This window comes from Lolium rigidum, chromosome 5 (assembly GCF_022539505.1).
Source record: "Lolium rigidum isolate FL_2022 chromosome 5, APGP_CSIRO_Lrig_0.1, whole genome shotgun sequence".
NCBI lineage: Eukaryota > Viridiplantae > Streptophyta > Magnoliopsida > Poales > Poaceae > Lolium > Lolium rigidum.
Genome location: NC_061512.1, coordinates 256,027,500 through 256,038,709, shown reverse-complemented (window position 1 = coordinate 256,038,709; position 11,210 = coordinate 256,027,500).

The following is an 11,210-nucleotide window of genomic DNA, read 5'->3' as shown; positions in this document are numbered from 1 at the left end:
AAATGCAAGGATGCTTTTATTGGTAGATATTATCCCCTGCTAAAATTATATCTTTGAGGAGTAGCATAATGAATTTTAAACAATTGGATAATGAGCATGTTGCACAAGCTTGGGAAAGAATGAAATCTTTGGTTAAAAATTGCCCAACCCATGGACTCGACTACTTGGATGATCATCCAAACCTTTTATGCAGGATCTGAACTTTTCTTCGCGGAACCTATTGGATTCAGCTGCTGGAGGTACCTTTATGTCCATCACTCTTGGTGAAGCAACACAGCTTCTTGATAATATGATGATCAATTACTCTGAATGGCACACGGAAAGAGCTCCACAAGGTAAGAAGGTAAATTCTGTCGAAGAAACCTCTTCCTTGAGTGATAAGATTGATGCTATTATGTCTATGCTTGTGAATGATAGGACTAATGTTGATCCTAATAATGTTCCTTTAGCTTCATTGGTTGCCCAAGAAGAACATGTTGATGTAAACTACATTAAAAATAATAATTTCAACAACAATGCTTATCGGAACAATTCTAGTAATAACTATAGGCCATATCCTTATAATAATGGTAACGGTTATGGTAATTCTTATGGGAATTCTTACAACAATAATAGGAACACACCCCCTGGACTTGAAGCTATGCTTAAAGAATTTATTAGTACACAAACTGCTTTTAACAAATCTATTGAGGAAAAGCTCAATAAAAATGATATTCTCGCTTCTAAGGTTGATAGTCTTGCCTCTGATGTTGATCTTTTGAAATCGAAAGTTATGCCTAATGAAAATCTTAATAATAAAATTGTTACTACAGCAAATGCCATCCAAGTTAGAATTAATGAGAATATAAGATTGATGGCTGAATTGCATGCTAGGTGGGAAAGAGAAGAAAATGAAAAACTAGCTAAAGAGAATAATGTAGCTAAAGTTTGGACTATTACCACCACTAGTAATGTTAATGATTCACATGTTGCTGCACCTCCTACTATCAATGGTAAAATAATTGGTGTTGGCAATGTTTCCACTCCTAGTGCAAAGCGTGCAAAACTACCGGAAACTGCTAAAACTGCTGAAACTGCCTGTGATAAAACTGCTGAAATTTTTTCCAACATTGGGGATGATGATCCCATTGCTGTAGATTATAATGGTTTGGATTTTGATGATTGCCACATCTCTGAAGTTATAAAGTTCTTACAAAAACTTGCTAAGAGTCCCAATGCTAGTGCTATAAACTTGGCTTTCACAAAACATATTACAAATGCTCTCATAAAAGCTAGAGAAGAGAAACTAGAACGTGAAGCTTCTATTCCTAAGAAGATAGAGGATGGTTGGGAGCCCATCATTAAGATGAAGGTCAATGACTTTGATTGTAATGCTTTATGTGATCTTGGTGCAAGTATTTCCGTTATGCCTAAGAAAATTTATGATATGCTTGACTTGCCACCATTGAAGAATTGTTATTTGGATGTTAATCTTGTTGATAATGCTACAAAGAAACCTTTGGGGAGAGTTTATAATGTTCGCATTACCGTTAACAATAAACTTGTCCCCGTTGATTTTGTTGTCTTGGATATTGAATGCAATGCATCTTGTCCCATTATATTGGGAAGACCTTTTCTTCGAACTGTTGGAGCTATCATTAATATGAAGGAAGGTAATATTAAATATCAATTTTCTCTCAAGAAAGGTATGGAACACTTCCATAGAAAGAGAATGAAGTTACCTTTTGATTCTATTATTAGAACAAGTTATGATGTTGATACTTCGTCTCTTGATAACACTTGATACACACTTTACGCGCCTAGGCTGAAAGGCGTTAAAGAAAAGCGCTTATGGGAGACAACCCATGTTTTTACTACAATACTTTTATTTTATATTTGAGTCTTGGAAGTTGTTTACTACTGTAGCAACCTCTCCTTATCTTAGTTTTGTGCATTGTTGTGCCAAGTAAAGTCTTTGATAGTAAGGTTCATACTAGATTTGGATTACTGCGCAGAAACAGATTTCTTTGCTCGTCACCAATTTCGACCTGCCTCTCGGTAGGTAGCTCGGAAAATTATGCCAATTTACGTGCGTGATCCTCGGATATGTACGCAACTTTCATTCAATTTGAGCATTTTCATTTGAGCAAGTCCGGCGCCTCAATAAAATCCATCTTTACGGATCTGTTCTGTTTTGACAGATTCTGCCTTTTATTTCGCATTGCCTCTTTTGCTATGATGGATGAATTTCTTTGTTCCATTAATGTCCAGTAGCTTTGTGCAATGTCCAGAAGTGTTAAGAATGATTGTGTCACCTCTGAACATGTTAATTTTTATTATGCACTAACCCTCTAATGAGTTGTTTCGAGTTTGGTGTGGAGGAAGTTTTCAAGGATCAAGAGAGGAGATGATACAATATGATCAAGGAGAGTGAAAGCTCTAAGCTTGGGGATGCCCCGGTGGTTCACCCCCGCATATTTTAAGAAGACTCAAGCGTCTAAGCTTGGGGATGCCCAAGGCATCCCCTTCTTCATCGACAACATTATCGGGTTCCTCCCCCGAAACTATATTTTTATTCCATCACATCTTATGTGCTTTGCTTGGAGCGTTGGTTTGTTTTTGTTTTTATTTTGTTTGAATAAAATGGATCCTAGCATTCATTGTGTGGGAGAGAGACACGCTCCGCTGTTGCATATGGACAAATATGTCCTTAGGCTTTACTCATAGTATTCATGGCGAAGGTTGAATCTTCTTCGTTAAATTGTTATATGGTTGGAGTTGGGAAATGCTAGATGTAGTAATTCTAAAATGTCTTGAATAATTTGATACTTGGCAACTGTTGTGCTCATGTTTAATATCTTGCATCATATACTTTGCACCCATTAATGAAGAAATACATAGAGCTTGCTAAAAATTGGTTTGCATATTTGGTGTCTCTAAAGTCTAGATAATTCTAGTATTGAGTTTTGAACAACAAGGAAGACGGTGTAGAGTCTTATAATGTTTACAATATGTCTTTTATGTGAGTTTTGCTGCACCGGTTTATCCTTGTGTTTGTTTCAAATAACCTTGCTAGCCTAAACCTTGTATCGAGAGGGAATACTTCTCATGCATCCAAAATCCTTGAGCCAACCACTATGCCATTTGTGTCCACCATACCTACCTACTACATGGTATTTCTCCGCCATTCCAAAGTAAATTGCTTGAGTGCTACCTTTAAAATTTCCATTCTTTACCTTTGCAATACATAGCTCATGGGACAAATAGCTTAAAAACTATTGTGGTATTGAATATGTACTTATGCACTTTATCTCTTATTAAGTTGCTTGTTGTGCGATAACCATGTTCCTGGGGACGCCATCAACTACTCTTTGTTGAATATCATGTGAGTTGCTATGCATGTCCGTCTTGTCTGAAGTAAGGGAGATTTACCACTCATTTTAATGGTTAGAGCATGCATATTGTTAGAGAAGAACATTGGGCCGCTAACTAAAGCCATGAATCATGGTGGAAGTTTCAGTTTTGGACATATATCCTCAATCTCATATGAGAACATTAATTGTTGCTAAATGCTTATGCATTAAAGAGGAGTCCATTATCTGTTGTCTATGTTGTCCCGGTATGGATGTCTAAGTTGAGAATAATCAAAAGCGAGAAATCCAAATGCGAGCTTTCTCCTTAGACCTTTGTATAGGCGGCATGGAGGTACCCCTTTGTGACACTTGGTTAAAACATGGGTATTGCGACAATCCCGGTAATCCAAGCTAATTAGGACAAGGTGCGGGCACTATTAGTATACTATGCATGAGGCTTGCAACTTGTAAGATATAATTTACATGATACATATGCTTTATTACTACCGTTGACAAAATTGTTTCTTGTTTTCAAAACCAAAGCTCTAGCACAAATATAGCAATCAATGCTTCCTCTGCGAAGGGCCTTTCTTTTACTTTTATGTTGAGTCAGTTCACCTATATCTCTCCACCTCAAGAAGCAAACACTTGTGTGAACTGTGCATTGATTCCTACATACTTGCATATTGCACTTGTTATATTACTTTACATTGACAATATCCATGAGATGTACATGTTATAAGTTGAAAGCAACCGCTGAAACTTCAAATCTTCCTTTGTGTTGCTTCAATGCCTTTACTATGAATTTATTGCTTTATGAGTTAACTCTTATGCAAGACTTATTGATGCTTGTCTTGAAAGTACTATTCATGAAAAGTCTTTGCTTTATGATTCATTTGTTTACTCATGTCATTAACATTGTTTTGATCGCTGCATTCATTACATATGCTTACAATAGTATGATCAAGGTTATGATGGCATGTCACTCCAGAAATTATCTTTGTTATCGTTTACCTGCTCGGGACGAGCGAGAACTAAGCTTGGGGATGCGATACGTCTCCGACGTATCGATAATTTCTTATGTTCCATGCCACATTATTGATGATATCTACATGTTTTATACACATTATATGTCGTATTTATGCATTTTCCGGCACTAACCTATTGACAAGATGCCGAAGAGCCAGTTGCTGTTTTCTGCTGTTTTTTGTTTCAGAAATCCTAGTAAGGAAATATTCTCGGAATTGGACGAAATCAACGCCCAGGGTCCTATTTTTGCACGAAGCTTCCAGAAGTCCGAGGAGTAAACGAAGTGGGGCCACGAGGCGACGACACGCCAGGGCGGCGCGGCCCAGGTGCTGGCCGCGCGGCCCTGTTGTGTGGGTCCCTCGTGACCCCTCCGAGGCTGCCCTTCCGCCTACTTAAAGTCTTCGCCGCGAAACCCCCAGTACCGAGAGCCACGATACGGAAAACCTTCCAGAGACGCCGCCGCCGCCAATCCCATCTCGGGGGATTCAGGAGATCGCCCCGGCACCCTGCCGGAGAGGGGAATCATCTCCCGGAGGACTCTTCACCGCCATGGTCGCCTCCGGAGTGATGAGTGAGTAGTTCACCCCTGGACTATGGGTCCATAGCAGTAGCTAGATGGTCGTCTTCTCCTCATGTGCTTCATTGTCGGATCTTGTGAGCTGCCTAACATGATCAAGATCATCTATCTGTAATGCTATATGTTGTGATTGTCGGGATCCGATGGATAGAGAATACTATGTTATGTTGATTATCAATCTATTACCTATGTGTTGTTTATGATCTTGCATGCTCTTCGTTATTAGTAGAGGCTCGGCCAAGTTTTTACTCTTAACTCCAAGAGGGAGTATTTATGCTCGATAGTGGGTTCATGCCTCCATTAAATGCGGGACGATGACGGAAAGTTCTAAGGTTGTGGATGTGTTGTTGCCACTAGGGATAAAACATTGATGCTATGTCCGAGGATGTAGTTATTGATTACATTACGCGCCATACTTAATGCAATTGTCTGTTGTTTGCAACTTAATACTGGAAGGGGTTCGGATGATAACCTGAAGGTGGACTTTTTAGGCATAGATGCATGCTGGATAGCGGTGTATGTACTTTGTCGTAGTGCCCAATTAAATCTCACTATACTTATCATATCATGTATGTGCATTGTCATGCCCTCTCTATTTGTCAATTGCCCGACTGTAATTTGTTCACCCAACATGCTATTTATCTTATGGGAGAGACACCTCTAGTGAACTGTGGACCCCGGTCCATTCTTTTACACTGAATACAACCTATCGCAATACTTGTTCTACTTGTTTTCTCGCAAACAATCATCATCACACTATACATCTAATCCTTTGTTACAGCAAGCCGGTGAGATTGACAACCTCACCGTTTCGTTGGGGCAAAGTACTTTGGTTGTGTTGTGCGGGTTCCACGTTGGCGCCGGAATCCCTGGTGTTGCGCCGCACTACATCCCGCCGCCATCAACCTTCAACGTGCTTCTTGGCTCCTCCTGGTTCGATAAACCTTGGTTTCTTTCTGAGGGAAAACTTGCTGCTGTACGCATCACACCTTCCTCTTGGGGTTCCCAACGGACGTGTGCTTTACACGCCATCAATTATCAATCTATCATATATGTTATTTATGTTCTTGCATGCTCTCCGTTGCTAGTAGAGGCTCTGGCCAAGTTGATACTTGTGACTCCAAGAGGGAGTATTTATGCTCGATAGTGGGCTCATGCCTCCATTAAATGCGGGACGATGACGAGAAAGTTCTAAGGTTGTGGATGTCTCGTTGCCACTAGGGATAAAACATCGATGCTTTGTCTAAGGATATTTGTGTTGATTACATTACGCACCATAATTAATGCAATTGTCTGTTGTTTACAACTTAATACTGCAAGGGGTTCGGATGATAACCCGAAGGTGGACTTTTTAGGCATAGATGCATGCTGGATAGCGGTCTATGTACTTTGTCGTAATGCCCTGATTAAATCTCATAGTACTCATCATGATATATGTATGTGCATTGTTATGCCTTCTTTATTTGTCAATTGCCCAACTATAATTTGTTCACCCAACGTCTGCTATCTTATGGGAGAGACACCACTTGTGATCTGTGGACCCCGGTCCTATTCTTTACATCTGAAATACAAACTGCTGCAATTGTTCTTTACTGTTCTTCGCAAACAACCATCATCATCCACACTATACATCTAATCCTTTGTTTACAGCAAGCCGGTGAGATTGACAACCTCGCTGTTATGTTGGGGCAAAGTTCTGTGATTGTGTTGTGCAGGTTCCACGTTGGCGCTGGAATCCACGGTGTTGCGCCGCACTACACTCCTCCGCCATCAACCTTCAACGTGCTTCTTGGCTCCTCCTGGTTCGATAAACCTTGGTTTCTTTCTGAGGGAAAACTTGCTACTGTACGCATCACACCTTCCTCTTGGGGTTCCCAACGGACGTGTTGACTGCACGCACCAGAGCCATTATGGATCTCCAGGTCCCGCTATTGGTCATTGATCGGAGAGGAGTCTCGATCATGTCTGCATAGTTCACGAACCGTAGGGTGACACGCTTAAGGTTCGATGTCGTATAAGTAGATTCAAAATATGAGATGGAGACCGAATGTTGTTCGGAGTCTCGGATGGGATCCAGGACATCACGAGGACGTCCGGAATGGTCCGAAGAATAAGATTCATATAAGAGAAGTTAATTTCTAAGGTTCGGAAAAAGTTCGGGATTTTCCGGTGAAAGACCGAGAATGTTCTAGAAGGTTCCGGAGGGTCCCCTAGTTGGTCCACGACCCTAGTAGGGGCCACATGGGCCGAGGGGGTGCTGCCTTGCCCTAATGGGCCAGACACACCAAGCCCTCAAGGCCGAGGCTGGCCACCGTTTAGGGTTTCCCCAAACCCTAGGGGCGGGGGGAACACTTGGGGGGGGGGGGGAGATATCTCCCCCCATCTTTGGCCGCCGGCCCTAGATGGGATTGGGGCGTGGGGGGCCTCCCCAACTGACCCTCCCCCCTATATAAAGAGGGGAGGGGGAAGGGGGCGCAGTCCTCCCTCATGCCTTAACCCTGGCCTCCCCCTATCCTCCACCATACCTTCTGCTCCGGTTTAGGCGAAGCCCTGCAGAGTTTCTCCTCCTCTACCACACAGCCGCTGCCCGCTGGAACGGGGAGAGGAAGGACTTCATCGACATCGTATGCACGACCGAGTACGGAAGTCTTTGCCGGATTGCAGCACTGGGACGATCAACTACATCAACAACGAGATTAGATCTCGTAAGGCTTTAGATCTTTGAGGGTTAGTCTCCAATATCTCTCGTTGCTTCGATCTTCATAGATTAGATCTTGGATATTCCTAGATTAGATCTTGGTTTTGTTCTTGTTCACGGTAGAATTTTTTTGTTTTCCATGCTACGAACCCATCAGTGGTATCAGAGTCGTGTCTATGCATAGATCTGTTGCACGAGTAGAACACAATGGTTAAACATGTTCAAAGTACTCAGTTATTACATGCAAATATTTCAAAGTCTACATGAAAATGAGGTGATATTGACGATCTTGGCCAGCCAATGCTGACTGGTGCTCTATCAATTTTTTGCTAAAAGGTGAAGCCTAGTGCACTTGTGGCATCGGGCCTACATTGGAAGTATGGGTTGTAGTCTCCGCCTCGTAGAATAAAAATGAAGAGGTCCCTTGACATCTGTACAGCCACCAGAACAATTTTTTTGGGTACACCGGATCGGTGCGTTCGAAGTAGTCCTTGCAGAGCCGGAGGTGTCCATCCACTCTGTCACGCGTCACGTTTTTTGAGCGGCCCTTCACAGATCTCTGGTGCACCAGTGTCTGATGATGAGCACAGATACCCTAAGAGGAAGGTATGATAAGCACAGTAGCAATTTTTCGCTCAGTAAGAAACGAATGTTTAATCGACCGGTAGGATAAATGCGTGACTTCTGAAGATGTTGCTAGATGACTTGTGGCAGGGTGCACTACCGACGTCAGCAACAATGTGGAACGTGCACACAACACAACCAAAATACTTTGCCCCAACTTATAGTGAGATTGTCAATCTCACCGGTTTTGCTGAACACAAAGGCTTAAATGTATAGTGTGGAAAGAGAAGTTTGTTTGTAGTGGAATTAAAGAGAACATTACTTGCAATAAGTAATAGAACATGATGATTTTATCAGTGTAAAAGAAAGGACAGGGGTCCATAGTTCACTTGAGGTGTCTCTCCATAAAGATAAATAATATGTTGGGTGAACAAATTACAGCTGGGCAATTGACAGAATAAATATCATACATGACAAGATGATTACTATGAGATTCATTTTGGCATTACAACATAATACATACACCGTAATCCAACTGCGTCTATGAATAATAATCCACCTTTAGTTTATCATCGAACCCCTTCCAGCATTAAGTTGCAAGCAACAGATTATCGCATTAAGCAATGTGTGTAAAGTAAACAATAGAATTATTCTTAGACAAAATATTGTTGTTTTCTCCCTAGTAGCAACAACACATCTACAATCTTAGAAGTTATTGTCACTCTTCCAGAAAACTAGAGGCATGAACCCACTATCGAGCATAAATACTCCCTCTTAGAGTTGCAAGCATTTACTTGGCCAAAGCATCTACTAGCAACGGAGATCATGCAAGATCAAGAATAACATATAACAAGTATATAATCGATCTCAACATAGTATTCAATATTCATCGGATCCCAGCAAACACAACATTTAGCATTACATAAAGATGACCTTGATCATGATAGGCAGCTCACAAGATCTAAACATGAAGCACAAATTGGAGAAGACAACCATCTAGCTACTGCTATGGACCTGTAGTCCAGAGATAAACTAATCACGCATCACTTCAACGGCGGGCATGGCGATGTGGAGGCCTCCGGTGATGATCTCCCTCTCCGGCAGGGTGCTGAGAAGAGCTTCAGAACCCTCCCGAGTTAGGGTCGGTGATGGCGGCTGCGACGGAACTTTTCATGGATGGAGGCTCGGGTGTTTAGGTTCTTCCCGAGATCGTGAATAAATAGGCAGAAGGGCGAGGTCGGTGGATGCCTGGGGGGCCCACACCACCCCATGGTGCCGCCAGGGGCAGGGCCGCGTCTAGGGCTGGTCTGGCCACCCTGTGGCGCCTCTTCATCTCTCTCTGGAATCTTTCTTTGTTACGGTAAAATATGAACTTCGGCTTTTGTTTCATCCAATTCCGAGAATATTTCCTGTACAAATTTTCTGAAATACAGAATAGCAGAAAACAAGGAACTGACACTGTGGCATCTTGTCAATGGGTTAGTGCCGTAAAATGTATAAAAGTGCAACAAATGTAAACAAAACACATAGGAATTGGTGTAAAACAAGCATGGAGCATCTAAAATTATGGATACGTTTGCAACGTATCATACGGCTGGCATTATGCTCGTGGAGGATGGAGGCCTCAGCAGAACCCATATTCCGCATCGTCTGCTCAGACTCGTCGTCGAAAGAGGTGTCAATGACCTCAATGCGGAAAATTTTGAGCGACTTCCACATGTCCATCGGCGCGTGTAACAACTGCGGATCAATTGTCTTCCACAATAGCTCCAAAAAATGAATTAGGGAACCTACCAGCGCAATTGACCGAACATGTCCTCGGCGGCGAGGCCGACCGGCGCAACCGGCAGATGTTTGGCCCCCTAACACGCGACAAATGCGGTCAAGAATCTATCCTGGCTCCGATCCTATTCCCCGGTGCGGCGAGGCCCGAACAGACGACGCGTGTGATACGTCTCCGACGTATCGATAATTTCTTATGTTCTATGCCATATTATTGATGATACCTACATGTTTTATGCACACTTTATGTCATATTCGTGCATTTTCTGGAACTAACCTATTAACAAGATGCCGAAGTGCCGGTTCTGTTTTACTGCTGTTTTTGGTTTCAGAAATCCTAGTAATGAAATATTCTCGGAATTGGACGAAACGAAGACCCAGGGGCCTATTTTTCCACGGAGCTTCCAGAAGACCGAAGAACATACGAAGTGGGGCCACGAGGTGGCGACACCACAAGGAGGCGCGGCCTAGGGGGGCCGCGCCGCCCTATGGTGTGGCCCCCTCGTCTGGCCCCCGACTCGCCCTTCCGCCTACTTAAAGTCTCCGTCGCGAAACCCCCGATGCGAAAAACCACGATACGGAAAACCTTGCGAGACGCCGCCGCCGCCGATCCCATCTCGGGGGATTCCGGAGATCTCCTCCGGCACCCTGCCGGAGAGGGGATTCATCTCCCGGAGGACTCTACACCGCCATGGTCGCCTCCGGAGTGATGAGTGAGTAGTTCACCCCTGGACTATGGGTCCATAGCAGTAGCTAGATGGTTGTCTTCTCCTCATTGTGCTTCATTGTTGGATCTTGTGAGCTGCCTAACATGATCAAGATCATCTATCTGTAATTCTATATGTTGTGTTTGTCGGGATCCGATGGATAGAGAATACCATGTCATGTTAATTATCAAGTTATTTCATATGTGTTGTTTATGATCTTGCATGCTCTCCGTTACTAGTAGAGGCTCGGCCAAGTTTTTACTCTTAACTCCAAGAGGGAGTATTTATGCTCGATAGTGGGTTCATGCCTGCATTGACACCGGGACGAGTGACGAGAAAGTTCTAAGGTTGTGTTGTGCTTTGTTGCCACTAGGGATAAAACATTGGCGCTATGTCCGAGGATGTAGTTGTTGATTACATTACGCACCATACTTAATGCAATTGTCTCGTTGTTAGCAACTTAATATCGGAGGGGGTTCGGATGATAACCTGAAGGTGGACTTTTTAGGCATAGATGCAGT